Genomic DNA, 27,597 nt, shown 5'->3' with positions numbered 1-27,597 from the left:
ACGTCTTTACAATTGTGAATTGTTACTTCTTTTAACAGTTGGGGATCCCAACACCCAGCATTACTGATAAATGGTAGGTGCTTGGCGTATGTGTGGACTCTAGGAACCCAGACTCTTATCAGGGTAACCATCCAGGTGTGGTTGTCCTTTAACTTAGCTGGGCCTTGCAGGCATTGTCCTTGGCAGGTCTCGTGGACTTCTTCTTTTTCCATTAGTGAGGGGAGGGGTGCCTGCCACCAGCCTTACACTCTTGTGTGGTGAGATTGTCATTCATAACAGGTCCCTCTCTCCTATTAACAAACCTTTATAGACTCACCTGTTTATTAAGACTCTTTCTATTAATATCTCATTTTTAGTTTACACATGTAAAGCAGCCTGCCTTTTGAAGAGTTTATTTTATTGCAGTTTATTTTTGGTTTCTCTTTTCTTCAAGTAAAATAACTTACATGCATTTATTCATTATTACTTCATTAATATAAGGAAACCCTAATGCTCTTTTATTTTTATTTCTTTTTTTGAGTAGGTCTTACTTAGTAACCTGGGCTAGAGTGCAGTGGCATCACCATAGCTCATTGCAACCTTAAACTCCTAGGCTAAATTGATCCTCCTGCCTCAGCCTCTGGACTAGCTGGGACTACAGGCACTCACCACCCATGGTTGGCTAATTTTTTTATTTTCTGTAGCACGGGGGTTTAGCTATGTTGCTCAGGCTGGTTTAAAACTCCTGGCCCCAAGAGATCCTCCCCCTTCGGCCTCCCAAAGTGCTAGGATTACAGGTTGGAGCCACCTTGCCTAGCCTCTGTTAATTTTAGAAGTGGAAAAAATAGGAAATGGAAGCAGAATATGATTTCAGGTCTCATATACAGAGATATCCTGTCTTGTTTCCTCTGTTTATTAAATAACAAATTCCCAACAAACATTTTGAAATGTTCCTATGAAATCTAAAAAGTTCCAGTGACTGTAAACACCTTTCTAGGTAATTACCTCTTCCTGCATTTAGTACTAGAAAGTACTTTACCGCTTACTAGCTTGTGGCTTTGCCAAGATACTCGTCTCCTGACCTTGTCCATCTGTAAAGTGTGGATAAGAATCTGTCTGGCAGGGTGGGGGGATGGTTAGAGACAATATTTGTAAAGTGCCTAGACCATAGGAGGTGCTTAATACTAAAGCGGCAGCAAGTATTTTGGGCTGTTATTCTGTGTGAAGGAGAGAACAGGATCGACAGCTGATCGCCCCTGAGGACACATTGACATAGTTCCATGCAGATGCCAGCTGTGCCTGGTCCCCCCAAACAACATCCAAGACCGCTCAAAACTTTTAGTCGGAGAAAGAGAAGTTCTAACATTCACATCGGGGGCAAGTCAGCTGCGTGCTTGCCGCATGAGGCACGTGCACTGTCTGGAGTAAATAGTAAAAGGCTCACATGAAACGGACTCAGGAAGGTCCCCTTGTCATCTGTGATGAGAAATGAACGATGGGGCTTGGCTTCAGCTGCCACCCTGACAGGGAAGAACCCCTGGGGAAGCAGCAGGGCCTCTGCCACCCACAAGACTCTCTCTGCATCTGGTCCCCTTGCTCCCTATGTTCCCTGTCCGGTGCATTTGTAAGTGCCTCCTTTGTTTTGGTGATGGCGGCAGGGGACAGAGCAGTGAATGATCCAGCCCATCCCTGCCCTCATGGAGCATAGAGTTCAGTGAGGAAGCCAGACCCTGAGCACATTACCAGGGTGCTGAGTGTTACCATGGGGTGCTACACAAGGTGGCGGTGGACCTAACTCGGCAGAAGGCCAGGGCGCCTTCCTGGAGGCAGTGATGCTTCAGCTGAGCCCAGTATGTTCTGAGACCAGGGAGCTGAGGGGCAGAGTGAGAGGAGCTGAGAACAGAAAGGAGCCGACCATGGAGATTTCTCATTCCGTCCTTGGTTTACTAAATTACTAAATATTCTTTTTTTTTTTTTTTTTTTTTGAGATAGAGTCTCACTCTGTTGCCCGGGCTAGAGTGAGTGCGGTGGCGTCAGCCTAGCTCACAGCAACCTCAAACTCCTGGGCTCAAGTGATCCTCCTGCCTCAGCCTCCCGAGTAGCTGGGACTACAGGCATGCACCACCACACCTGGCTAATTTTTTATATACATTTTTAGTTGGCCAGATAACTTCTTTCTATTTTTAGTAGAGATAAGGTCTCGCTCTTGCTCAGGCTGGTCTCGAACTCCTGAGCTCAAATGATCCACCCGCCTCGGCCTCCCACATGCTAGGATCACAGGCGTGAGCCACCACGCCCGGCCAAAATTACTAAATATTCTTATTAAGCCAGATTATTGAGAGTCCTCAAAAGCCGTTAACATTTTTTATTTTAATTTTTGAGATGTAAGTCACATACTGTAAAATTCACCCCTTTACAAATACAATTCAGCAGTTGTCAATATATTGCTAAATTTGAACAACCATGACCATTAATTCCACAACAGTTCCTTGAGCCCAAAGAGAAACTCCCTATTCATTAGTAGTCACTCTTCAGCCACCCCTCCCCCAGCTCCTGACAACCAGGAATCTACTTTCTGTCTCTATGGCTTTGCCTATTCTAGACGCTTCAGCTAAATGGAATCATACAACATGTGGTCGTCTGTGCCTGGCTTCTTTCCCTTAGCGTAATGTTTGAAAGCTCATCAGCGTTGTAGCGTATATTGATATGTCATTCCTTTTTGTGGCGGAATAATATTCCACTGTTAGATGTTGAAAGGTGGTCTTACTAATACCGAAAAGAGGAAAATAAACTATCAAGCAAGAAGTAAGAGGAATCAACTCACAACACATAATTTCCCCTTTGAAGAGAAAACTCACAGCACAATTACCCTTTTGTTTGATAAACACCTGGGACTCAACTCTGTCTTCAAGCCGAACTTCTTTTCTCTAAGAGTCAGTTTCACAGTCTTGAAGAGCCCTGAGTGAACAACAGAGGTACAAACTCCCTCCCAACCCTCCCAGGACCTAATTCCAAGGACTTTGATAAACTTGGCCTCACAGAGAAAAGACAAAACAATAAAAAAAAGGAAACACAGCCTCTCCACAGCCACCTCTGTTATCAGCCTACAGCAAGGAAAAAACCCATTTTTACTCTTTAAAAACGGCAGGCAGGCCGCCACATGGCCTCAGCATTGTCTCTCCTCATTTTAGATGCCACACCAGCTCCCTTCTGTCTCTTTCCTTCTTTGTTTCTTTCTTTCTTCAGAAAGTAAATAAACGTTTTACTTCTTTATATCCTAACCTTTGTGTGAGAAATTTTTCTACACACAGGCCAGGCTGTGAGCTCCTCCTCAGTCCCCCCCGCCACAACAGATATGCCTCAGAAACACTCTTAAGGGGAAGGTACTGATACCTGTGATGTCAGGGAGTGATTTCGAGCCTGGCAAAACTCAGAAAACAGGAGAAAAGGCTTTTTTCATTATGTGTACGGATGGTTAGACCCACAGACTTATATACCGTTTTAACAAAGCACAGTGACTCTGTGGAGATGTGACAACACTAGAAGTTGAGGCTTCGAGGGGCTGTAACTAGGAAAAGCTAAATATAGGGGAGAAACTAATGGAAGATAAGGGTTCTTTAGCAAAGGTCTCTGTGTATGAGCAACTAATCTCAGTGCTCGCGCTGGTGACAGGGTTTGTTCTCTTCGTGCTGGTGCGGGAGAAGCAGAGAGGAGCCCCCCACTGAGGGAAATGTAGGCCCTGCTCTCAGGCAGGTAGAGGGAGAGCAGAACGCTTTGCTTACGTCTGTCTGCTCCTTCACAATGTTCTTCAGCTCAAAATAATCCTTATGCCAAAGTCTCATCACAGAAAAATGATGTTTTTGAACTGGCATATACTAGGAAGGCACATTCCGACTCCCTTCATGACTCTCATAGGGTTGATGAATTAAATGACCTAATACATTTGAGGGACTTAGAAAAGTGCCTGCTACAAATGTCCACTTGTTAATGTTGAAGCTCAGAAAATGACACCCCAAACTATTGCGGCTTTGGATGTCAGGGTGAGAGCGGCTGTGAGCAGCAATGCAAGGAAGGGCTTCCTCTGAATTCCAACCTCTACCTAAAGCCAGGATCCTAGAGAAGATACTCAGTTGTCCCGAATCCCTTCCCCACACATCGCATCAGCCAGGGGACATTGCGGCGTGTGGCAGGAAGGCAGAAGAGAATGGCAGCACACCTGGAGCTCAGGTGCACTTTGTCCCAGGCTCTCGTCCTTTCTTCAGGCCCATTCATCTCCCCGAAAAATCAGTTACTCTTCCTAAACATCGCCTACATCCCACTCCCTTTCCCCTGTGAAGAGGATGCATTTGCTTCTAAATCCCACTGGCTGCTGGGTGCTCCTTTGCCGTCCCGTGCTGCCCCTGTGCACGCAGTGAGCGTGTGTGCCTCTCCTCCTGCTCCTCTGTCTGCGGCCAGCTTCTCTCAGACTCACAGTAGCGACGCTCCGGACAGGAGGGAGAAGGCTCTCTTGCCCTGCATTAGTATGGAGCAACAAAGGCTGGCGGATGCTGAACTCCCTACTGGCTACTTAGTGAGCATACTGCCCCTTATTCCAGAATCTTCCAAATGATTCTGGGCTACATGAGGGGTGCTACTGTATAAAACTAGAAATTACAATTGCGTCCTCCTATAGAGGAATAGAGGTAGCGAATTTTCCACCTTAGAGATTTAGGATTTTGTAGTTTTGTGGACCTCCAAATTTCTTCTGGGTGCTAATGAACCCTGGGACTTTGTCTACCTGTGATACCCCACGTAACTTCAACAACACTGATTCCCATGTTTCAATTCTTGACAGACGGCTTTCCTTGCACAGCCATATGGGGGAGGCACACCCAGTAGTAGAAACCAGTTGGAAAGGACCTGGGGAAACTGGTTTGATGGGCAGGTTGAGAAACGGTTACTTGATTGGGCAGCTGAGGCTCTCCATGGAAGGCAGGGGTGGGGCGGGAGGGAAGCCCTCTGCCCCCTCCTCCCCACCAAGACCACTTCTGGGGCCAGGCTCACCTGAGATGAGAGAGCTCACTCTGGGGGTCTACACCCCTGGCATGATGAAGCTGTCCCCAAACCGTGCCCATCTTGCCTCTAGTGACAACAATATCCACCAGGAACAAGGGATGGGATGGTCCAGCCCACACTAACGGCACCAGGAACTGTCTGGCAGCCACATTTCTGATGGACACAGACAGACCAGGGAAATTTGCAGCAGCAAGGTCAGGAGGGCAGAGGGCAGGGGCCTCCAGGTCATGCACTCCTGCCCCTCACCACTCAGGTGAGGCCCCTGGGCCCCAGCGTCTTCCTCCCTGGGAGCTGGTTAGAAATGCAGAGTCTCAGGCCTCACCCCAGACCTACTGAACCGGAATCTGCATTGTAACGGGAGCCTCCTCCCCATCATTACACAGGGAACATTTGAGTCCAGTGCACTCAACAGTGTGGCCTGGAGGAGGGGACACTGGGGTGCTGGAGCCCAGCAGTTCTGGGTGGCCAAGCATCTAGTCCAGCCCGTACCCCTGCTCCTGTCACAGGCAGCTCAGGAGCAGGGCTGGGCGGTGGCTCTTCCCGTTGCTGATAAATTACTGTTGGCAGGGCCGGCTGCAGAGGTCACCTTAAGTCCGCCAGGGCACGAGGAACCTTCTTAGCTAAAGACACCGCTGAGGATGTCCCCTTCCTGTTGGCCTTGCTGGAAATTTCAAGCCCTCAAGTTAAAGTTTCAGGAAAACCCTTCCTGTGTTAATTATAAACCCACTTAGCCAAATATTCCGTGGGCTGACTCCTATTTGAGAAAAGTAAAGTATTTGACAATGACCTTTCGTTCAAATTTTGATACTTTTTGAAAGCCCAATGGTAGTACATGCTTTAAAAAAACTTTTTTGAGAAATGCTGAGCCTTGTAAGAGTAAAATGCAAAAGCCAGCTGTTTAGCTTCTCACCTCCCAGCTTCTGCCACCCCCAAGGAGACCAGACCACCTTGCAGGGCACCCAGTGTCCCGCAAACCTTTCTCTTTGCAGTTGAAAGGACCACACAGCCCCACAGGCTTTCTGAATACTTTTCCCATTGATCTGTCCTTTCTCCTTTATAACCTTTTGCACTTTCTTTTAAAGTGATAACTGCTTGATTAATCAACCCTCTATTGGCTAAACTCATTAAGTGATTTCAGCCACTGTGGGAGTCCCCCAGGCCACCTGGTGGTTTTAAGAGAGGGATGCACAGAAGGTGGCACCTTTCCCAAAACAGTCAGTGCTGTCCTTAACTCTGTGTATGTAACTCACTAATCCTCACAGCTACCCCGTGAGGCTCTATTATTACCCCTGTTTTACAGAGGAGGACACCCAGGTACAGAAAGGTCAAGGAGTTTGCCCAAAGTCACCCAGTTAGTGACCAGCTAAGCTGGGGTTTGAACCTTGCTTCCTAAGTCCATGCTCTGGACCCCCTGGACACTCAGGGAGATTCCTAAACCTCGGACTGTGCCCCACCCGTGTCTCCTTTCCAGAGTGGGCTTTGCCACCTCTGGGCTTCCAGGTCCTCTGGAGCAGGGCACCTTGCACGTGTCCTATCCCGCCTGTGCTGGAAGCCCAGCTCCCACTTTCTAGCTTGGTGACCTTAGTTCTCCTTTTCTAAGCCGTGTAGATGCGATAATAGTACTTACCTCCTTGGGTGCCTGGGAAGAAAAATGATGCACACAGTGTTAGTAGATGTTACCCAGGGATGCTGTCGTTCTGCACGTGGTTTCAGGGTGCAGGAGGATTGCAGGAGGAGGGTGCACACTAATTGATGTAGAGAGGAGACATTGGGTGATCAGAGAAGATATGGTAAGTTCCAACCCAGAATTGAATAAGAAAAGACGTCATCTTTTTTTTTTTTTTTTTTTTTTGAGACAGAGTCTCACTTTGTTGCCCAGGCTAGAATGAGTGCCGTGGCAACAGCCTAGCTCACAGCAACCTCAAACTCCTGAGCTCAAGGGATCCTCCTGTCTCAGCCTCCCGAGTAGTTGGGACTACAGGCATGCACCACCATGCCCGGCTAATTTTTTCTATATATATTTTTAGCTGTCCATATAATTTCTTTGTATTTTTAGTAGAGATGGGGTCTCGCTCTTGCTCAGGCTGGTCTCGAACTCCTGAGCTCAAACAATCCACCCACCTCGGCCTCCCAGAGTGAAAGGATTACAGGCGTGAGCCACCACGCCCAGCCTATCTTTTTCTTGGTCGTGAGAATCTCAGGGACCCTGGGCCATTATGAAAAGCTGAGGTGATGGGCAAGGGCTCTTGTTCTGGGTCATTCCGCTGGGCAGCAGCTCCGTCCATGACGTGCACAGATGCCCCAGGCAGGAGACTGCTGTCGGCCAGCCCACAAGCACTGAACTTGGGGCTGCAGAGCTGCATCCGGTCAGGAGGGTCCCCAGACGCCACCCACTTGCCCACAAGCAGCCTCTGGAGGGCAGGAGCAACCCAGCTGTGGCTGCCTCCGACTGTCCCTACACAGGGCTGTGCATGCAGTCCTTGCTTCAGCTGCCCAGGCCAGGTGGTGAGGTCACTCCTGCCTATAATCCCTTTGTCTGAGGCGGGAGGAGTCCTCGAGGCCAGGAGTTCCAGGCCATCCTGGGCAACATAGCAAGAGCCCATATCTTCAAATAATAAAGTACATTAGCCAGGAATGGTGGTGTCCACCTGGAGTCCCACTACTTGGGAGGCTGAGACAGGAGGATCCCTGAGCCCAGGAGTTTGAGGTCACAGTGACTATGATCATGCCACTGCAGTCCAGCCTGGGTGGCAAAGCCAGACCCTGTCTCTAAAACAATAATAGCTTCTAGTTTATATTCCCTGCAGCCTTTCCAAGAGATGCAAATATGTGTATTGAGAGGACACTGGCTTGTGAGACCCTGAAGTCCTGAAGCCCAAAATCACAGGGCCCATCTCCAGGTCTAGCCTGCATTGCACATTTTAGATGAATTTTATAGTGTGGTCGGGCCATTCATTGTTTGGACTAGTGCTCCTCATTGATTTCCTTAATTATTTGTAGATATTTCTAGAAATAATTGAAACTGATAGAAAAGTTGCAAGAATGCAAATAGTACAAGAACATTCCTGTATTCTTTACTCAGATTCACCTTTTGAACATTTTCCCTGGCACCTTTCAATTTCATGAGACTACACACTTCGATATGCATGTTTACACATCCATGGATGCAAACACAGACAGACATATTTTTTTCTGAAACATTTGAAAGTTGTTTGTACTATCTGGCACATGTTACTAAATATTCACTGTGTATTCTCAAAGAACAGGGAGATTCTCACAAAACCACATTTCTTTTTATTCACTTCTCTAGTTTAACTTTGACGTGAGACTTGTATCTGCTGGGCTGGTTTGGATTGTGTGTGTGCTGGAAGACAGGGTGCTGCTCTGCTGCCCAGACTGGAGTGCAGTGGCCCGATCACAGCTCACGGCAGCCCCCACCTGCTGGGCTCCAGGGATCCCCCTGCCTGGGCCTCCTGACCAGCTGGGACCACAGGCCTGAGCCACCACAGCAGCTCTGCTTCACTGTTTATGTCCCAATTTTATCAACTGACCCAAAGATGTCCTCGAAAGCAATTATTGTCCTCCAGTGCAGGATCCTGTCTAGGGCCAAATATTGCACTCAGTGGTTCAGACCGGCCCTTCTGGGGGGAAAGAGGCACCACTAATTATATGCTGAAGGGACAAGAAAGCCACTGTGACAGAGGCTGAGATTTGTAGAATCTGGGTGAGGGGCTATTTACTATTTATTTTTATTTTTATTTTTATTTATTTATTTATTTATTTATTTTGAGACAGAGTCTCACTCTGTTGCCCAGGCTAGAGTGAGTGCCGTGGCGTTAGCCTAGCTCACAGCAACCTCAAACTCCTGAGCTCAAGCGATCCTCCTGTCTCAGCCTCCCGAGTAGCTGGGACTACAGGCATGCGCCACCATGCCCGGCTAATTTTTTCTATATATATTTTTAGCTGTCCATATAATTTCTTTCTATTTTTAGTAGAGATGGGGTCTCACTCTTGCTGAGGCTGGTCTCGAACTCCTGAGCTCAAACGATCGACCCACCTCGGCCTCCCAGAGTGCTAGGATTACAGGCGTGAGCCACTGCGCCCGGCCTATTTACTATTTTTTTTCTACTTTCATGTATGTTTAAACATTTTGGTTAAACAAGTGTTAAAACAAATCAAGCAAACAGACTGGGAAAACACGCCAAGCCCACGGCTCTGATATGGACCCATCCGGCTGGAGCAGAGATCTGGGCTCCCTGTGTCCGGGTTCAGACTCAGCTCCCGAGAAGGTGAAAGCAGGGCAGAGGCCCCAGGCTGCACCCCATGTCCTTGTCGCCCGCGGTCAAGGTGAAGGGAACCACCCTCTGGAGGGACAGGGAGGGCCCAAGGGTACTTTCTGGCTGCGAGAGACTCAGGCAGGGTCTCCCCTGAAGGGAAGGAACTGGGGCGTCTGGGAGGGGAGCTGGAGACGTGGGGGCCCCCTGACCGCTCCTCCCGGCCAGGCTACCTGCGCCCCACATTTCCGTTGTCACTGGCAGGCCTGGAGGCAGCGGCTGGAGCGTCCATCCACGCAGACTCCAGACCGGCTTCCAGCCAGGGCAGAGTGTCCGGGCGGTAGCTGGACAGTCCCCAGGCCTCCCCCATGCCCGGCGCCATCCCTCCTCCTCCTTCTGGGTCTTCCAAAGGAACGTGGAAGGTTTGGGGCGATGTCTAGAAATCCACCCTCTCTCCCCCATAGGTGCCCCCTCCAACCTTCACTCGTGGGGTTCGTAGCCTACAGTTAAGGATTCGGTGAATTTAGGACGGGAAAAATCGACATGTCTATTTTTGCTCATCTTCAGTTGAAATCTGGCATTTCCTTCCATTGTGCGTGGAGGCATCACAGGACAGTAGCAGGGGCGGATCCTGGGACTCTGTCACCATGGAATCACAGATGTTTTCTAATGGCACCACAGTTGGTGAAGACGCTTTGAAAATCATTTGTGTTCATCAGGACTTGAAAACTCTGGTGGTCATCAGGCCACTACTGGACCTGGCTGATGAACACGTTCATAAATACTTGCCTAACACACATGGCAATTGTGTTGCGATATAATTTGTTTCCTCTTTCATCCTGGGCATTTTACTTTAGGCCTTTAACAACATCACTCTGAGAAGGGTCCATGGGCCCCACCAGACCCAGCACTGCCCGGGGCACCTCCTGCCCTCAGAGTCCCCGGCCAGCCAGCCCTCCTGACGTCCCCGTCCCACGCCTGTGTGCCCCGTGTCCCCTTCCTCTTCAGGGCAGCCACATGCTGCCATCTGCTAGGGTTGGCCCACATGGCACCCTGGTGCTGTTGGTCCCTGCTTCTTGTCCTTCTGTTCCTTCTCGTCCCTCTGTCCATGGACGGTGGACACCCCACCCCCAATGATGACTGGCACCAGGTTGGTGGCAGAGCACCGAACAGGGAGTCTCAGAGCTAGAGGCAAGAGCATCTGTGGTTTCAATGTCAGGCCCAAGGAATGTTTAAAAACAAGCCACTCTTTGAATAGATGCAGGAGCACGAGGGACATTGCAATGTTGGAAAGAAAATGTGCTGGGAAGTTTCTCTCCCACCCTATCTCTGGGCCTCAAATGTTACCTACCAGATTCTCCCTCCTTCCAGAGCCTTCCAGCACACTTAAGCCAAAAGGGAATGTGTCTTCTATGCCTGCCTTTATTTTTTAAATAGTGGTATAATAGGCACTTCCTCTGCCACTGGCTTTTTTATTGAACAATATTGTCTTGCAAATTGCTCCTTATCCACATAGAAGTAGCTTCCTCCCTGTTCTTTTTCCTTTATTTCTCTCAGATCATTTCCAGGCAGTCCTCTGAAAAACAATGAATGTCTTTCCACAGAAACAGGAACACCCAGACATAGCCAGACATTTCAGGATAGTTCTAGCATTCCTTTACTCACCTCCACAGTTGCAGGGACACTGAGTTCAATAGTTTATATTCCTCTTCAGATGGATTTGCATTTCCAAGGGGCTTCATAGGACTCTGGTACCTTAACCCAAAAAATGACTGCATGGTGGAATTTTGGGCAGGAATGTCAGAGGTAGATTGGTCTTTTAGTTGAGGACTTTCTCTGTGTGATCACCAGGTCCAGGTGTTAGAGCACCCTTTTATCTCTGTCTATTCAGAGAACAACCTTGCCTTCCCAAGCCCACCTTGGGCTCTTGATAATAAATACCACTCTCCTAATACAGGACCCCCTGCAACGAGCCAGGTCTGCTTCACGGCTTCCATCTCTGAGGAGTCAGGCGGATGGGCAGCCAATGGCCAGGGACACCTCAGTAAGATGCGGAGATGTTCCAGCAGGTCAGAGCTCCCTGGGGTGGGCTTCCCTCTCCCGACCAGGTTGTGGGGCTGGGTGGGAAGGGAGAGTTCTCATGGCCAAGTCAAGGAGGTGGTTGAGGGTCAAGACTGCCAGGGTCAACTGTGAACTGGCTCTCAACTTCTCTGGGATTCCTTTTCCTGCTTTGGGAAAAGCCTGCATAGGCTTGTCACTTGGACAAAACTGGTACCCACTCGAAACACTCAATACAGTGTCTGGCACCTAGTAAGTGTCCAGTGAGTACACGCAAGTTCTCTAGGCACCGAGGACACAGCAGTGAGCAAAAGCAGCTTCCTGCCCCCTGGACCCTGCCTGTGGAGAGGAACCTGCTAGACACGAGCAGTGCTGTGATCCATGCTGCTGCCAGGGAGAGTGTAAGGCCGGGTGAGGGGGCAGAGGGAGCGGTGGGGACTGATCGGCAGGTTAGGAAGGGAGCACTGGAGCAGAGAACAGAAGGCAGTGGTAATTATAGGGACTGGGGTTACCTTATTTTGATGCGGCTCCTGCATGTTCCCAGAGCACTTTCCGGGTCACTTAGTCCTTGGGAGACCGAGTCGGTTCCCATCCCCATTGCTCAGGAGGCCCCACCCTCCGCAAACAGCTGGGGGACAAACACATTTCTGGTGAAGTTAGTGGGGCGTTGGACACGGGGTCCCCGGTCCTGGAACATGTTCGGATGGAAGAGGTTTCTGGCTTGGCACTTTCCTGCATTGCTCTCTGCATCACACTTCCGCACCACCGCAGAAGCATGATCAAGATCTGCCTCCTACACACCCCTCTCTGTGCGGCAGGAGCAATTGTTCTCGGGGAAACTGGCCCACTGCTTCGCAACGTGACGTGGCGACGCCGGCCCAGCAGGGACCAGAATAGAAGGGCTAAATTTAAACCCCGTCTGGAGGCTTCAGGGAGCCAGGGGCCGGGCCCTCCAGGTGGACAGCGCGGGCCCTCCCACCGCCACGCCCCCCGCGTGCCCTCCCGCAGTGGAAACTGTTCCAGTCCTGGCCGCTGAGACCTGGTTCCCTCCCAGGGAAAGAGTGTCTCACCGCAGTGGCAGGATCTGCTCTGGAATTTCCCTGCAGCCATGAAACACCCTGCTGGCGGAGCTGCTCCGACGGGGACACGCCTAGAGCCTGCTGGTGCCCAACCCAGAGGGGACACGCCCGGAGACACACATGTAAACAGAAACAGAACAAGGCTCGGGAAACCCTCCCTGACACAGGCCCTGGGACCCTCGGGGACCCCCTGCGGTCCCAGCTCTGTCTCCTCCCTGTGCCTGGTGAGCGAACCAGCTCCTTGTCCCGACCCGTTTTCACCTCTGCAATGTTAAGATAGATCTTGGAAAAGTCAAAATAGAACAGAACTTCAGAGGAATTATCCTAGAAAGTTCTCGATGATTTCAAAGACGTTGCTTTCATTGCTCAAAATATTTTTAAATTCTTCGAAAAAAATTCCTCTCAGAAACAGCTTTGGCACATACAAGTCTGCCTCCTTACATTTCCAGACGTTTCCTTTTTGCCTAGAGTGAGCCCTACCCTTGGTCCCAAGACACTCTGTGCTGGCTCCAAATATTGAATTCAAGATTCCTGCAAGGACGGTGAGAAGGGTCTGGCAGCTGCTGTCACTAGGGCCAAACCCACCTGATGGCCACGGCTGGCCCCAGAAGGGGACAACTGACCCGGAAGGGCACGTTCCGTTCTCTAAACTCAATCAGGAGCAGGTCCTGCTAGAGCCTTACACAGCTGCACGCTCACACACACACACACAAACACACGCACACACGCACACACACACGCAGGCACACACACACACAGGCACGCACACACACACACAGGCACACACACACACACGCACACACACAGCCAATGGAAACTTCAGGTTCAGCCACAACCTCCCTGGGCAGCAGTGTGGGAGGACCCCAACATGGACCTCCCTTGCTTTTGTGCACCTTCAGACTAGTGGGCAGGGACTGTCACTGATGCTGTGGGAGGGTCCTAGCTCTGCAGTCCTGCCACGCAGGCTCTATGAGTAGACTGAGTGCTAAGGGGACACACCCAATACACTGGGTTGCCTGGCAACAGGGCAGCGTCATGCAGGGGTGGACACCCACGTTGGGACGACACACTCATACTGCTTGGGCAGGGGCAGGACCGCCGGAAGCAGCTGCCCGGTGCAAATGTGTCCATTGGGAAAAGCCCCCACTCAGAAGCGGCTGGCACCTAAGGAGCCCACTCATCCGCCCCCCCAGGCGCTTACCGGGATTGGGACCGTGTCCAGGCAGGCCCCAACCTCCGAGTGGCTCCTCAGCAAGACACGCTCTCTTCTGAGTGGTCAGTCTGGTCTCCTCGCCTCCTATTGTTTCCTCTTGGAAAATCTTTGGCTTTTCAATTTTAATCAGCCGGTGACCAACAGTCTATTTCTGTAACTTCTGAGTATTAGCCAAAGATTGTCCTTTTGAAATGTCCACAGTGACTTACAAATCATGCCTCTGACCTTTGTTTTCAAATTCAACCATGCAAACACTGAACGCCCAACTGGAACACTGGGAGGACTATTTTCTTTTCTTTTTCTTTCTCTCTCTCTCTTTCTTTCTTTCTTTCTTTTTTTTTTTTAGAGAAGGGGACTCCCCGTGTTGCTCAGGCTGGCCTTGAACTCCTGTGCTCAAGCCATCTCCCGAGTATCTGGGCCTCCAGCGCACACCAGCGATTTTCAAAATTCACCGACAAACTGGTTGCTTCCCAACTTTGCATCAGTTCTCAGAATTCTAACTTGGTAAACGGAAAACAATGATCCCACAACCACAGAGTCCTGACAGTGTGGGGCAAACCACAGGCAAAGACTCCTGGGCCGCGCCCCTCACTTCTTAGGGATGGGGAAACTTGACCCAGGCCTGGTTTCCACACTGTGACCTCCCCTGGGATCAGGCAGGACTCCCTGTGTGGGGCTCAGACTGCCTGTCTCTGGCAGGGCTGGGCCTCGGTGGTCCGGGGACTTCCTGCTGTGTGGACTGTGTAGGGGGAAATATTTCTTTTCCTCACCCATCGCTAGGTTCGTGGCTCAGGCCCCTATAACGAAGGACAGATGAGCAAGAGATAAACACACAGGTTTATTTAATGTAAGTTTTATGAGACACAGGAGCCTTTGTAAATGAAGACCAGAAGCAACAGGGCGCCTTGTATTTTGCGTGCCAGGTTCCATGGTGAAGTGGACAGCCGTGGACGAGAGTGGCTGGCTAAACAAGTGTGATCTCATGGTGACAAACCGAGGGATACTCAGCAAGACCTGTTTGCTCAGAGTCTTGTGTGTGTCCCTGTGTCCTCAGAGATGAGGATGTTCCTTTCCTCCAGGTGTGCAGGGCACCGCTAGAATGAGGGTCTTATCGCCTGCTTCGGGGGAGAAGGGTGAGGGGCAGGGGAGAGAGGCCTTTCTGCTTGTGGGGTTTTCTCACATGCCAGGATGTGATATTTGGGGGTGCTGTGTCCTCAAGTCCGTGGGTTCTGTCCCCTTCTCAGGATGTTCCAGACACTGTGTTGGTTTGGGATTAACCTGGATTCCCCAGCCATGGCAGGTCTCTCCTCCCCACCAGCCCACAGGACTGACCTGGGGACCTCTGCAGATCTACACATGGCTCTGGCCAGGTCCTCACTGCCTCCGTTCCCTGCTCCCTCCCTCCCTGGCCTCCTTCCCCAACCTGGAGCAGCTGCCCTTTGAACTGGGGCTCTGTGGACCCTCACGCAAATATATCAGCCTCTTTTGTTTTAATTTATTTTTTACATTTTTTATAGATGAGGCCTCACTCTGTCACCCAGGCTGGAGTGTAGTGGCATCATCATAGATCACTGTAACCCCCGACTCCTGGGTTCAAGTGATCCTCCTGCCTCAGCCTGTGGAATACCTGGAACTACAGGTACAGAACAAGTCCTTTCATTTTTATTGATCTTTTACATTTTAATTTAATTATTATTATTTTTTGATACATAGTCTCTGTTGCCCGGGCTAGAGTGCTGTGGTGTCAGCCTAGGTCACAGCAACCTCAAAGTCCTGAGCTCAAGCAATCCTTCTGCCTCAGCCTATGGAATACCTGGTACTACAGATACAGAAGAAGTCTTTTCATTTTTATTAATACATTTTGTTTATCTTGTAAATTTTTATTTTATTTTTAAAATGAATAAATTTAAAATACCAAAGAATAAAATAAATTTCAATGAAATAATCCTCCCAGCTTGAGTAGCACAATTAGAACATTAGTGCGCCCAACGGGTTTAAATGATGGCTACTGCACTTATGATTTAGTTTTAAGTTCCCCCGCCTGACTGGTGCCATTACCGCATGAAGCTGGTTGGCAAGAGTTTACAGGGTGGAGTATGCCAGTCTGTTATCAGCTTTTGACAACAGTGTTTCTGTTTGAAGTGGAATTTGTGAATAGCTGCACAGTTCAACAATATTTTTTAATTCTGTCTGCTTAACAGCCCATCATGGCAAAGAAGACCAAAAGAACAATGAAGGAAAAAAACAGATTTTTTAATGAAGATTAGGAATTGCAATAATCTTGTTTCTGCTAAAGATAAGATGATTTGCTTGCTTTGTGATTCTGCAGTATCAACATTAAAGAAATCAATGCTCATCAGCATTATAACACTCATAAGGACCACAAATATTTTAAATTAGAGGGTGAGGCGCAAAGGTTGTATTGCAGAAATTAAAAGATGAAAAGCAAAAGCAAAGACAGTTCTTTCAAGCAGCAATAAGACCTAGAAATAATGACACTGAAGCAACTTATAACGTAGCTTATACACTCAGAGGGAAAGGGCAGCCACCCTGTGACGTAGAAATTGTGAACGAATGCATTGTCAAAGATGAAGGATGCTTAGAGCCCTATAACATTTCAAAGTACAAACAACTGCCTCTTTCAAGGAGAACCATAACTGATTGGCAGCATAAATAGCCTTTGACGTAACAGAACAACTTCATGTAGTACTTCAAAAGGAAAATATGTATTATTCAATCGCCTTGGATGAATCAACTGATACTAAATATGACTGACTTGGCGCAGGTTTTATACTTCATTTGGGTCATAACAGAAGATTTTCTTTTAGTGAGTAACTAAAAGTTACTTACTTTGGGCACTGTTGGGAACAGAACACAGGGAATAGATATCTTCAACAACTTTCCAGATAAATGTCATGAAATGGGACTGAATTTGGTAAATTTAGTGAGTGTATGTAGAGATGATGAGCCTTCCATGATAGGAAAACATGAAGGGTTTATTGCACAGATAAAAAAAAGTATTAACAGATCCAGATGCTCTCATTTCTTTTCATTTATCTTGCATCAGCAAAATATCTGTGCTAAAGCTACTATTTTAAGTGACACTTTGTAACAAGTTATAAGTATTGTTAATTTTGTGCAAATGCAACATGGCATTGTCAGTTTGGTAACATCCTAAAGTTGAATGACGAGGTATTCAGCGTGGATTTGCCATATCATTCTAAAGTGTGTTGGCTATCACAGGGACAGGTGTTAGCCAAAATTTTATCTCTGCAAGAACAGATAGTTAAATTTTATGAAGAATAGAATCAGCAATGTGAATTATTATTTTTTTTTTTTGTGAGACAGAGTCTTGCTCCTGTTGCCTGGGCTAGAGTGCCGTGGTGTCATAATAGCTCACTGCAACCTCAAACTCCCCCTCAAGGCACCAGCTTCCCAAGTAGCTGAGACTACAAGCATGCAACACCACATCCGGCTATTTTTCCATTTTTTGTAGAGACAGGGTATCGTCTTGCTCAGGCTGGTCTTGAACTCCTGAGCTCAAGCATTCCTCCCACCTTGGCCTCCCAGAGTATTAGGATTCAGGCATGAGTCATTGCTCCCGGCCTGAATTATCGAAAGAAGCTTTCTATAGGAATGCAACATTTCTGCGTGATATCATGTCAAATCAAAACGATGAATATTTCTTTGAAAGGTAAAACCAGCTATCCTTTTTCAAAACACTTCTTCTTCAGGCCAGGTGCGGTGGCTCACGCCTGTAATCCTAACACTCTGGGAGGCCAAGACGGGAGGATCACTCAAGGTCAGGAGTTCAAGACCAGCCTGAGCAAGAGTGAAACCCCCGTCTCTACTAAAAATAGAAAGAAATTAGCTGGACAGCTAAAAATATATACAGAAAAAATTAGCTGGGCATGGTGGTGCATGCCTGTAGTTCCAGCTACTCGGGAGGCTGAGGCAGGAAGATTGCTTGAGCCCCAGAGTTTGAGGTTGCTGTGAACTAGGCTGACGCCACAGCACTCTAGCCGGGGCAACAGAGGGAGACTCTGTCTCAAAAAAATAAATAAATAAACAAAGATAAAAAATAAACACTTCTTCAAAAGGAAATTTCAAATGAACATTTTCCCCAGTTAGCAAAGGTCCTTGATGAGAAGGATGAAATATGCACATCATTCGATGAATACGTGGCTGTTATAGACCTATTAACTGGAGAACACAATGAAAGTTTCACTGGCTTTGAGAATCACGAAATCACATTCAGATTAGCATTTCAGCCTCACCTAGTTGATATCACCAAGGAACCTAAAGAAAGAGCTACTGGAATTGAGCTCTCAGTAGATAACATTTTAAAGTCATTGAGGCTAACAAAGATCCAATTGAAATATGGAAAAATGCAGCAAATGCTTTCTTGCTTTTCAACCACTTATTTCTGTGAATCTACATTCTCCTACCCAACCCAAATCAAGACACCCTTAAGGTCACAGATGACTGGTGCCCATCTAGAAGATCAGCTGAAACTGTGGACCTCCATGCTGCAACCAGACATTCAAATGCTTTCCAACAAAAAGCAGACATAGCAAAGTCATTAAAAGGTTAGTTAACTTTAAAATTAACAGTTTTCATTTTTTGAAATTAAGTACACGGTAGTTAAGTTTTTACAAAATAAGGTACATTTTTAAGTATATCTAATTGAAGTTTCTTGAACACGGCCTTGTTCAATTACAGCTGAATTAATGCCGCCTTCCAACAAGAAAAGGTTTCCCACACCTGCACTGTATAACTTGAAGGACAGAGATTGACCAGGCAAGTTCAAAGGCTCTCAGGTGGGAAGGAAGCTGGGGCACTGAGTTCGAGAGAACAAAAGGTTAAATCTGGATGAAGCTGAGTTACGGGCAATGAGGTCAGAGCAGGTCCAGATGATGCAGAGCCTTGAAGAAGAATCTAGAAGAATCCAGCTTTTACTTGAGTGAGGTGGGAGCCATTAGTTTTAATCAGGACAGCCATGGCATCTTTACCTGGTTAAAGCATCACTGGCTGTCAGACAGAAAGTGAATTCATCACATGTACCACCTACTGTCTGGCACATGAGCATTTCTGGAAGCATTTCTGAAAGTGTTCTGTGACTGGGCTGTTATTTTTATTTTTATTTATTTATTTTTTGGAGACAGAGTCTCGCTCTGTTGCCCGGGCTAGAGAGCTGTGGCGTCAGCCTAGCTCACAGCAACCTCAAATTCCTGGGCTTAAGTGATCCTACTGCCTCAGTCGCCCGAGTAGCTGGGACTACAGGCATGTGCCACCATGCCCGGCTAATTTTTCTATATATCTATTTTTAGCTGTCCATATAATTTCTTTCTATTTTTAGTAGAGACGGGGTCTCGATCTGGCTCAGGCTGGTCTCTAACTCCTGACCTCGAGTGATCCTCCCGCCTCAGCCTCCCAGAGTGCTAGGATTATAGACGTGAGCCACCACGCCCAGCCTGGGCTGTTAGTTTTAATCTGCATTTGTACAATAACCTGCCTGCTGTTTAGGGGCTGAAGTCCAGCACTTGGACTTGGATCCCCACACTGCCTTGCACTGAATGGGTGCTCAGTGAACATTCACAAATCTATGAGTTGGCACTTCTGTTTCTGCAGTGATCTTCTGGACTCTTGCTTCTCAAAGTGTGGTCCTCAGACCAGCATCAACACCACCAGGGAGCTTGTAGGAAATGCAGAATCCAAGGCCCCACCCAGGCCTACTGAATCAGAATCTGTAATTTAACAAGATCCCCGAGAAATTCTGATGCATGGTAAAGTTTAAGCAGCACTTCTATGGCCAGGCACAGTGGCTCACACCTATAATCCAGCACTTTGAGAGGCGGAGGTGGGAGGATTGCCTGAGCCTAAGAGTTTGAGACCAGCCTGGGCATCGTAGCAAGACCCTGTCTCTACAAAAAAATTTAAAAATTAGCCAGGTGTGGTGGTGGCATGTGCTGTATCCTAGATACTCGGGAAGCTGAGGCAGGAGGATCACTTGAGCCCAGGACATTGAGGTTGCAGTGAGCTATGATCATGCCACTATACTCTAGCCTGGGCGAGAGAGCGAGGCCTTGTCTCAAAAAAAAAAAGAAGCACTTCTAGAGGGTAGAATAATGTAAGGGCCTCAGAGAAATCAGGCACAGGCAGCAGGAAGTGTGTGTATGGGGGGCAGTAAAAGAGAGGCGGTCTTGAACCCAGCTGGGATGGAGGCGGATTTTGACTGGGGGAAAGAGAAGCTACATTCCAGGCTAAGACAAGGCTGAAAGGAGGAGGCAGGTGTCAGGGTGGAGGCCAGTGGTCTGAAGCAGCCAGCCCCAGAGTCCAGCAAAATGAGGAGGTAGAGATTCCAAGAAAGACAGAAGGAGGCTCTGCGGGGGGGTGTCCCCTCAGATGGCTAAACAGCAAGACTCTGGAATTAGGCTGCTTGAGTCTGATCTCTGACTTTGCCTCCCACTGGCTGAGTGACCTTGGGCAAGTTACTTAAATCTCTGAGCCTCCCTGTTGAAAGGGAGGCTCCTCTACACAGTGCGGATAATAATACCTGTACAGCCAGGGCTGTGGGAAGATTAAATGAGATCGCACAATTACAGCGCTTACTTGGTAGAGTGCCAGGTGCAGTATAAATGTCAGGAGCACGCAATACACGTTAACTAGTGTGATTACAAAACTGGGAGCTAGACTGGGTAGGCCAGGAGGGGGCATTCGAGGCTTCCGAAGTGGGGAGTATTGCAGCCCGTGTTTTAGGAGGATACATGCAGTGTGGGCAGCCAGAGGCTGTGGCCCAATAGGAGGGTACCGTAATGGGGGCAAGAGACGGTGCGAGGTGCCCTCTAGAGCTCAGAGAGGAGGGAAGCAGCTGCCCTGGGGACAGGGAGGCAGGGACAGGATGGCTCTGGCATTTCTAAGGTAGGTGGTTGGCCGAGGGACAGGCAGGCTCTGGGGAGATGGGCTGTGGGATGTGTCTGGCTGGGGTGGGGAGGGGGGATTTCAGGGGACAGCTGGGAGGAGAGGTCTGGGTATAAGGGTCAGGACCAGAATAATCAGAGAGGAGACATTCAGCCACACAGGGGTTTGTGGGTGCCTCAGCACACATGAGGCCGCTCAAGAAAGAATGGAGAGGAAAGGAGGAGTCCAGAGGGAGGCGAGAGGCAGGAGGTGAGCTTGGGGTGCGCACAGTGGGTTCAGCTGGGGAGTCTTCCCTATAAGTGACAATCACCCTGAGTCAATGAGTCTGAGAGTAGGGGAGGCGGGACCAGAAGTAATACTTGTTGGGCGCTATCCATGTGCAGGCTCTGGCTTGGCAATCCCTTACAAGCATGGACTTAAGTAGGCTTCAAAAGCCCTATGAGGCATTGCTATGACGAGCACCATCCCCACACCGCATTTGGGGAAACCCAGGCACAGCGAGGCTGGGATTATTCCAGAACCTTCAGCAGGTACACAGGGCTTTGGCTGTACCTGGCATCTACAGCAGGGTCTGTTCTGATTGGCTGATGCCTGTCCTACTGGTTCTTCAATGTTTTGAACATCGCCCTGGTTACGCAGCTGGAAGCAAGAGGCAGAATCCAAACCAGCCCACAGGGCTGGAGCCGAGCTCTCAACCACGGTCCTCTTTCCATTTAGCGCGGCCACCGCCCAGCATCAGCACACCTCGGGACAAGTAATGCGTGTCACAGGGCTCTGAAGATTGTAAAGCACAGTATAAACACCAAGTTCGTTGACTCCTCCCAAGCAGAAGTGAGAGAAGCCTGTTGAGGCCAAAGAAGCTCAGCTATGAGAAGGCAGAGGAGACGCTGCTGTGGAGAAGCAGCATTTTTTCTGTTTGGTCAACGGGGAAACTGAGTCAGAAAGGAATCCTCCATAAGTGGAGCCCCACGGTCAGCCCCTGGGAGGCTGTAACGTGCCAGCTACCATCAGGCACTAACCAGGTTAGCTTGTCTCCAGGGACTGACCAGGCCCTCCCGCATCTGGCCGCCAGGGGGCGCTGCTCCCCCAGCCTTCCTCCCACTGGACCCCACCTGCTGGCCACAAACCAGGACTTTGAAGGAGTCCGGGGGCGGAGGGTGGGGGAGGCGCCAGGGACTTTGAGAAGTGGCAAAGAAGGGGAAGATGCTGAGTGGAGGTAGGAGCTCATCCCTGTCCCACTGGGAGGGAAGGCAGGATGGAAGGTGGACTTATACCCACTTTCAATTCCCAAAACAGCCCTGTGGAGGAGCTCTTGTTCCCATTTTACAGATGAGAAATGTGAGGCCCAAAGACGTTGGGTCAGCGCAGGGTAGGGAGAGGCCTGCTGGGCCATCTGATTCCAAGGCCACTTCCCAAGGGCACCACAAGTAGATACCAGCTCATTTGACCCTGCTGCGTCGCTGGTACCCGTGCCTCTGCGGACCTTATGTTCTGAGCCGCGGCCAGCACCACTACCACAACTGTGTTCCCTTCTGTGTTCCGGCGACAGTTCCAGCAGCAGGCCTCTTAAAGGCGGTCCCTTCTTCAGTTTGAACTTTTCTGAAGCCAGGGCTCCTGCTTAACTGCCCTCTAGCCTCCAGGGACCCCCACCGGCCTCCCATCCCGGCAGCCCCCCCCCCCCATCAGAGCAGAGCCTGGGACCTCCTCTATATCCCTTCCCCACCCCAGGGACCCCGCGGGGTCCGGAGCTTTGTCCCGCGACATGGCAGGCAGCAGCACAAACAATGGGACGTTTGAACCAGGAAGAGCCTGTGGTTGAGGCCAAAACAGGCACCAAGGTTTTTTTCTCAGCTCCTACCAACTCCTTTTATGGCCTCTGGGCCCAGTTCCTTCTTCACGAAGAGTTAGAACTGGAAAAGGCCTCAGGAGTCACTGGGTCCAACCTGCGCCAACACTTTCCTTTTCTATAGAAAAAAAAAAAAAACATCGTGCCGCCTCCCCGACTCCAGCCAGGTTTACAAGATCAGGTTAGGGCGGGCAGCATCCTGCAGGGGAGGGAAACTCTAGCCCTGGGGCGGGACCTGGGCACCTCAGCCCCGGGAGGCCCGGTCCCCGCACCTGTAAAACGGGGGCGGGCCTAACCGTGGCTTCTTCAAAGGCCCCGTCCCCAGCTTCTGAGGTTGCGTATCTAGCCCCGGGGACCCTCCCTAACGAGCATCTAATTCGGCCCCCCTGCGTCTGACTGGTTCCTTCCCTCCGCCCTGGGAGATGCGGGGAGCCCGCGTGTCCAGGCGCACGTGCGTGCAAGGGATCGTGTGCGTGCTGGGACGGGTGCGCACGCGTCCGCAGCAGTGCCGAGGTCTGTGCGCGCCCCCTGAGTGCTAGCCGTCACCAGCTGCCGCAGCTGCATTCGCCAGCCAGGTGGCTGTGCGCAGCGCTGCGTGTGCTCCGCGTGTGCCGGCCCCTGCCGCCAGCCCGTTGCGGCCGGGAGCACTCGGTGTGCGACATCCGGGACGTGGGGGCTTCTGGGCCCCAGTCCCGGGGCCAGCACCCCTCCCTGCCCGGCATTTTTCCTGCTCCGCGAGGCGCGCTCCAGGGCGGGGGCCCAGAGCAGCCCCGCCCAGTCCGGCCGGCTGGAGTGGTACGGCTGCGGGGCGCGCGCCGCCCCTTCCCTGCCCGCCCCGGCGCCCCGATGTGTTTTTCCATGACTGCATCCGGCCGCGGGCCGCCTTTGTTCCCGCTGTCCCTGGCCCGCCTCTGCCCTGAGCGCCGGGGTTTTTCCAGGGCTCAACTGGAACGTGGAGGAGCCGCCTCTCCGGCCCCGGCCTCCCGCGCCCTGGCGCAGGTGGCGCCCCCGGCAGGCCTCCGAGTCCCTTTTCGGGAAGCCGAACCCTCCCCAGACGTGCCGCTCGGTCCCCCCCATCCCCGCCTTCACGGTTGCGACCTCCGAGCCCCACACTGGTGCGCAAAGTTGACCGTCACCCCGGCCCGCGCGCCTCGGCGCTTCGCAAAGGCGCTGTCCGCGCCCCGAGCCCCTCCCGGGGTCTGTACGTCCGGGGTACGGCGGTCGCTTCTGCCTCGGGTTGCGAAGGGCCTCACGTTTCCCCCAAGGGGCAGGCGGAGCCCGGGCGGTAGGAGGCCTGGCCGGCCGCAGTGGGGAACCCGCGCGCACGCGGCCAGGAGGTCACGGTGCGTCCCCGGCGCACGGGCAGCTCCTGGGCAGAAACGGCTCCCGCCCCCGCGGGAAAAATGGGCACACACTCAGGCAGAAAGTGACAGAACTCGGGGGACGACTCCCTGCTCCCCGCTGTCAGGAAGGGGAGATATGCCGAAAATTAACCCTGGAGAAATGCGCGGGGCGGGGACGGGGGGCGGGGAAAACATTACAGAGAGTGAGGGCAGTCCTGGAGCCCCGCGTCCCCAACTTGGGTCCCCATTTGCCCCGTAGGAACTGTGCGTCCGCGGCCTGGTCCTATCGGCTCTCAGTTGAATTCAGTTTGTGTGTCTCTGTGCACTGCGACTGTGCGCGCCTGGGAGCCTCCCAGCTATTAACCGGCCATGTTGGCGGGGAAAGTGTAAGAAACGCTGTGTTTGCTTCTGAGTGAGGCTTGCTAAGCTCTGCAGGAGACGCCAGACTCGCAGGGGGCCTACGGGCTGGGGTGCGAGGGTAAGGGGAGAGTCTGGGCAGAGGAAGGGGTCCTAGATTAAAAGGGTGTCTGCCTCCCGGTGGGTTTGGAACCCCAAGCAGGCCCCCTTCCCGCAGCCGGCAGGAGGCGGCCATGCCTGCCTGTAGATGGCAGAAGACCTGGGGGTGCGGGTGGGAGGAGGACGGAGGGGGAGGGACACTCAGGTCCGCGGAGGCCCAGAGCTCTTGCTGTGCGGGGTGAGAGGGAGAGCCCCGTCGGCCCTTAGAGAGCCAGCTCCCTGGCCTAAGCAGCAACGGGGAGCCCGCAGGCTGCTTTGGAGGGGTCCTTTCGGAGGAGGCCTTTGTCAGCCTTGCCTGCTCTCTCAGGTGACCCTGTGTCTTGGCCCCCTCCCCTCTGAGCGCTCTTATTTGCTCTCTGAGGCTGGACACCACCACCCCCTACCCCCCCACCCAACCATCCCAGGATGAGAAAGCCTTGTTCTGGGACAACTAGGTTCACAGCTCTTCACAGGATAACTCAGATGCCCTTTGCCCTGTGGAGTTGGTGGGAGGTTCCAGAAGCAGAGGCAGAGCCCCTCCCATAAAGGAAATTTAACTGAGATACCTGCTGCCCTCCATGGCATGGCGCCTGAGGCCCTCAGTGTGTGCAGTGCCTCACCCAGTACCACCACCTAACATTGACTGGACCAGTGGGACGAGTGGGGCCTCCTTAGCCCCACCTAAAAAGACCGGTGAACAGGATGCCATGCGGTTCCCAAATGATAGCATTCTGGCTTCTCCTTTCTTCGCCCTGTACCCTGCACAGGTATGAGTCATTGGTTAAGATCTAGTCAATACCGGTGGCTCCTGTGGTAAGCCAGACGGTTTCTACCTGTCCTTCCTGGCAAGGGTCGGCCTTGGGACGGCAGGGTAGAAAGAGAACCTGTTGGCAGATGCTTGGTGTGATGGGTCACAGACGTGATTCCCACAAGGAGGCAAACCTCACAGGTTCTGTCACTCAGAGATGAGGTGACTGTATCACTAACATCCTGTGTGCTGTTCCTTCGTCCTCAGCTGTCCTACCCACCGACTACCCTTCACTCTCTGTGTTCTTGCTCAGGCCAGGGATTTTAAGCCCTGGCCCGAACCATTATTCCTTCCATCACCACCCCCCAACATAGATGTTCCAGAACTTCCCTGGGGGTCAGAGTGCTTTCTCGTCCCTTTAATGGCTGAAGGGTTCAGGAGAGCCGAAACAGAGGATGCTTTGATCTTGGTGGGTTCTAAAAGTAGAACGAAACTTCCAGTAATGACTGCTATCAAAAGCTTATTTAGTATTTGCTAACTTGCCAGGCTGCTTACATTTATTAATTCATTTAACCCACATAACCACCCTGGGAGGCACCATTCTCATCTTCATTTTATAGCTGTGGAAACAGGCACAAGAAGTTAGGCAACCTGTCCAGGGTCACACAGGAAGAGGCTCTGCCTGATGCCAACCAGGCAGCCTGGCCCCAGAGCCCGCGCTCTTAAACTGTCGTTGTGAAATTTTGCACAAGCAGAATTGGGAAGCAGTGTTTATGAGCATTGCTCATCTGTAAAGTAGGAGGAAAACAATAGGTGCTGGGGTTTAAGAGACATTTTTCTAGCATAACACACATTCATAACGGTGATGTCTGCCCCGGTTCCCTCTTTGTGGCTGTTACAATTGTTTTATGGGCTTCTTTTTTTTTTTTAATTACAACTGTCAACTGGGACATTTATGACACTCAGATAATCATCATGGTGGTAGAGAGCTCCGGGTCCTTCCAGCATTTATGTGTATCCTATAACATTTCTTCATCTCATATTTATTGACTCACTGGTCTGTGCCCAGCCCTGTAGCAGATGCTGCGGGGAGGGCACAGACAATCTTAGCAGGAAGAGAACTCACTTCACTGTCTTCTTGGGGAGGCAGTAGGTACATCCATGGAACAGTGATAACTTCAGTTGCCAAAAGGAGTAGTTAAATTAACTTGCAGCTCATATCGGATGAGAACCTGTGGCCGACTGACACTAAGATGGTCTCAAGATGCTTTTCCTGGTCTTCGTGCCCTTGTGAGACCCCCTCGTCTTGATGTGGGCGACGCCTGTGACCCGCTTCTAGCTAGTAATATACCACAGAGGTGATGGGATGTTTGTGTACATATGTTATATAAAATTGTAAGGACAGTTTTGCTAGGATACCTCCTCCCTTGCTGGCTTTTCAGAAGCAAGCTGCCATGTTGACAGCTTGCCTATGAGGAGGGCCATGCGTGAGATACTCTAGTACCAGCCAACACCAAGCAAGAAACTGAAGCCCTCAGCCAGCAACCTGGACGGAACTGCATTGTGTCAACAACCAATGAGCATGTAAGAGGATCTTTCCCCAGTCAAGCCTCAGATGAGACCCCCATCCTGGCCAACACCTTGATTGCAGCCTTGCAGAGAACCTAGCTGAGCCATGCCCAGACTTCTATGAGAAACTGTAAGGTAATAAACGTGCATTGTTTTAACCTGCTATGTTTGTGGTTATATTGTTATGCAGCAACAGAGAACTAATACAGGACCTACTGGATGAAAAGTCCTGCTTGGGGCTATTAGGGGATATAAAAAAAAATGTAAGGGACCCAGTACTTCAGGAGTTTCCCAGAAGTCAAGGTGAGAAAGGAAACGCAGCATGGTTTTACTATTTGACAAACGGAAATTAATGTTTCTAAAGAGAGAACCTGGCTCCTGATTCTAAGAGGCATTTGTCATGTGGACAGTACCTGTGTAGAAACCATGAACAGAGCAGTGAGTCTGTAACACCTGGACCCATCTGCAATTCAAGATCCTTCATCCTGCTTCTTTCTGGTCTGATCTCTGACATGTCACACCCTCCCACTCACCCCCCTTCTGGACTGTCCTTCTCCCTTCTCTGCCCATTGACTCCTACATTTCAAATACTAGCTAGGACCTGTCACCTCTTCTGCAAAGCCTTCTTTAATCCCAGATCAGAATGAACTGCTTTCTCCCTGAACTCCCAGATCTCTCTTAGCAGAGGCATTATGTTGTATTATTCATCTATCACTAAGTTTTTATAGGGAACCTACTAAGCGCTAGGCCTCCTGTTAGGTGCAAGAGATACAGTCACAAATACAGCACTGGGCAGTCCTTGGGGGCTGACAGCCTGGTGGTGCTGTGGCAGTCACAGGCCCATCCTTTCCTCTACACAGGATCTGTCCTCTCTTCGCATCCTTGGAGCTGAGCATAAAATACAGCAGCCAGGAGTCTCAGTGTTTGTGAAATGAATGATCGAGGCCGGGCAGACCTTCCTCTGCTGTCTTGTGGGCAGTTGCTGGCTTCCTGACAGGCTTTTGGGAATGTGTTAGC

The sequence above is a fragment of the Eulemur rufifrons genome, chromosome 1 (assembly GCF_041146395.1).
Source record: "Eulemur rufifrons isolate Redbay chromosome 1, OSU_ERuf_1, whole genome shotgun sequence".
In the NCBI taxonomy this organism is placed as follows: Eukaryota; Metazoa; Chordata; class Mammalia; order Primates; family Lemuridae; genus Eulemur; species Eulemur rufifrons.
Note: the sequence above shows the minus strand (reverse complement) of the source record.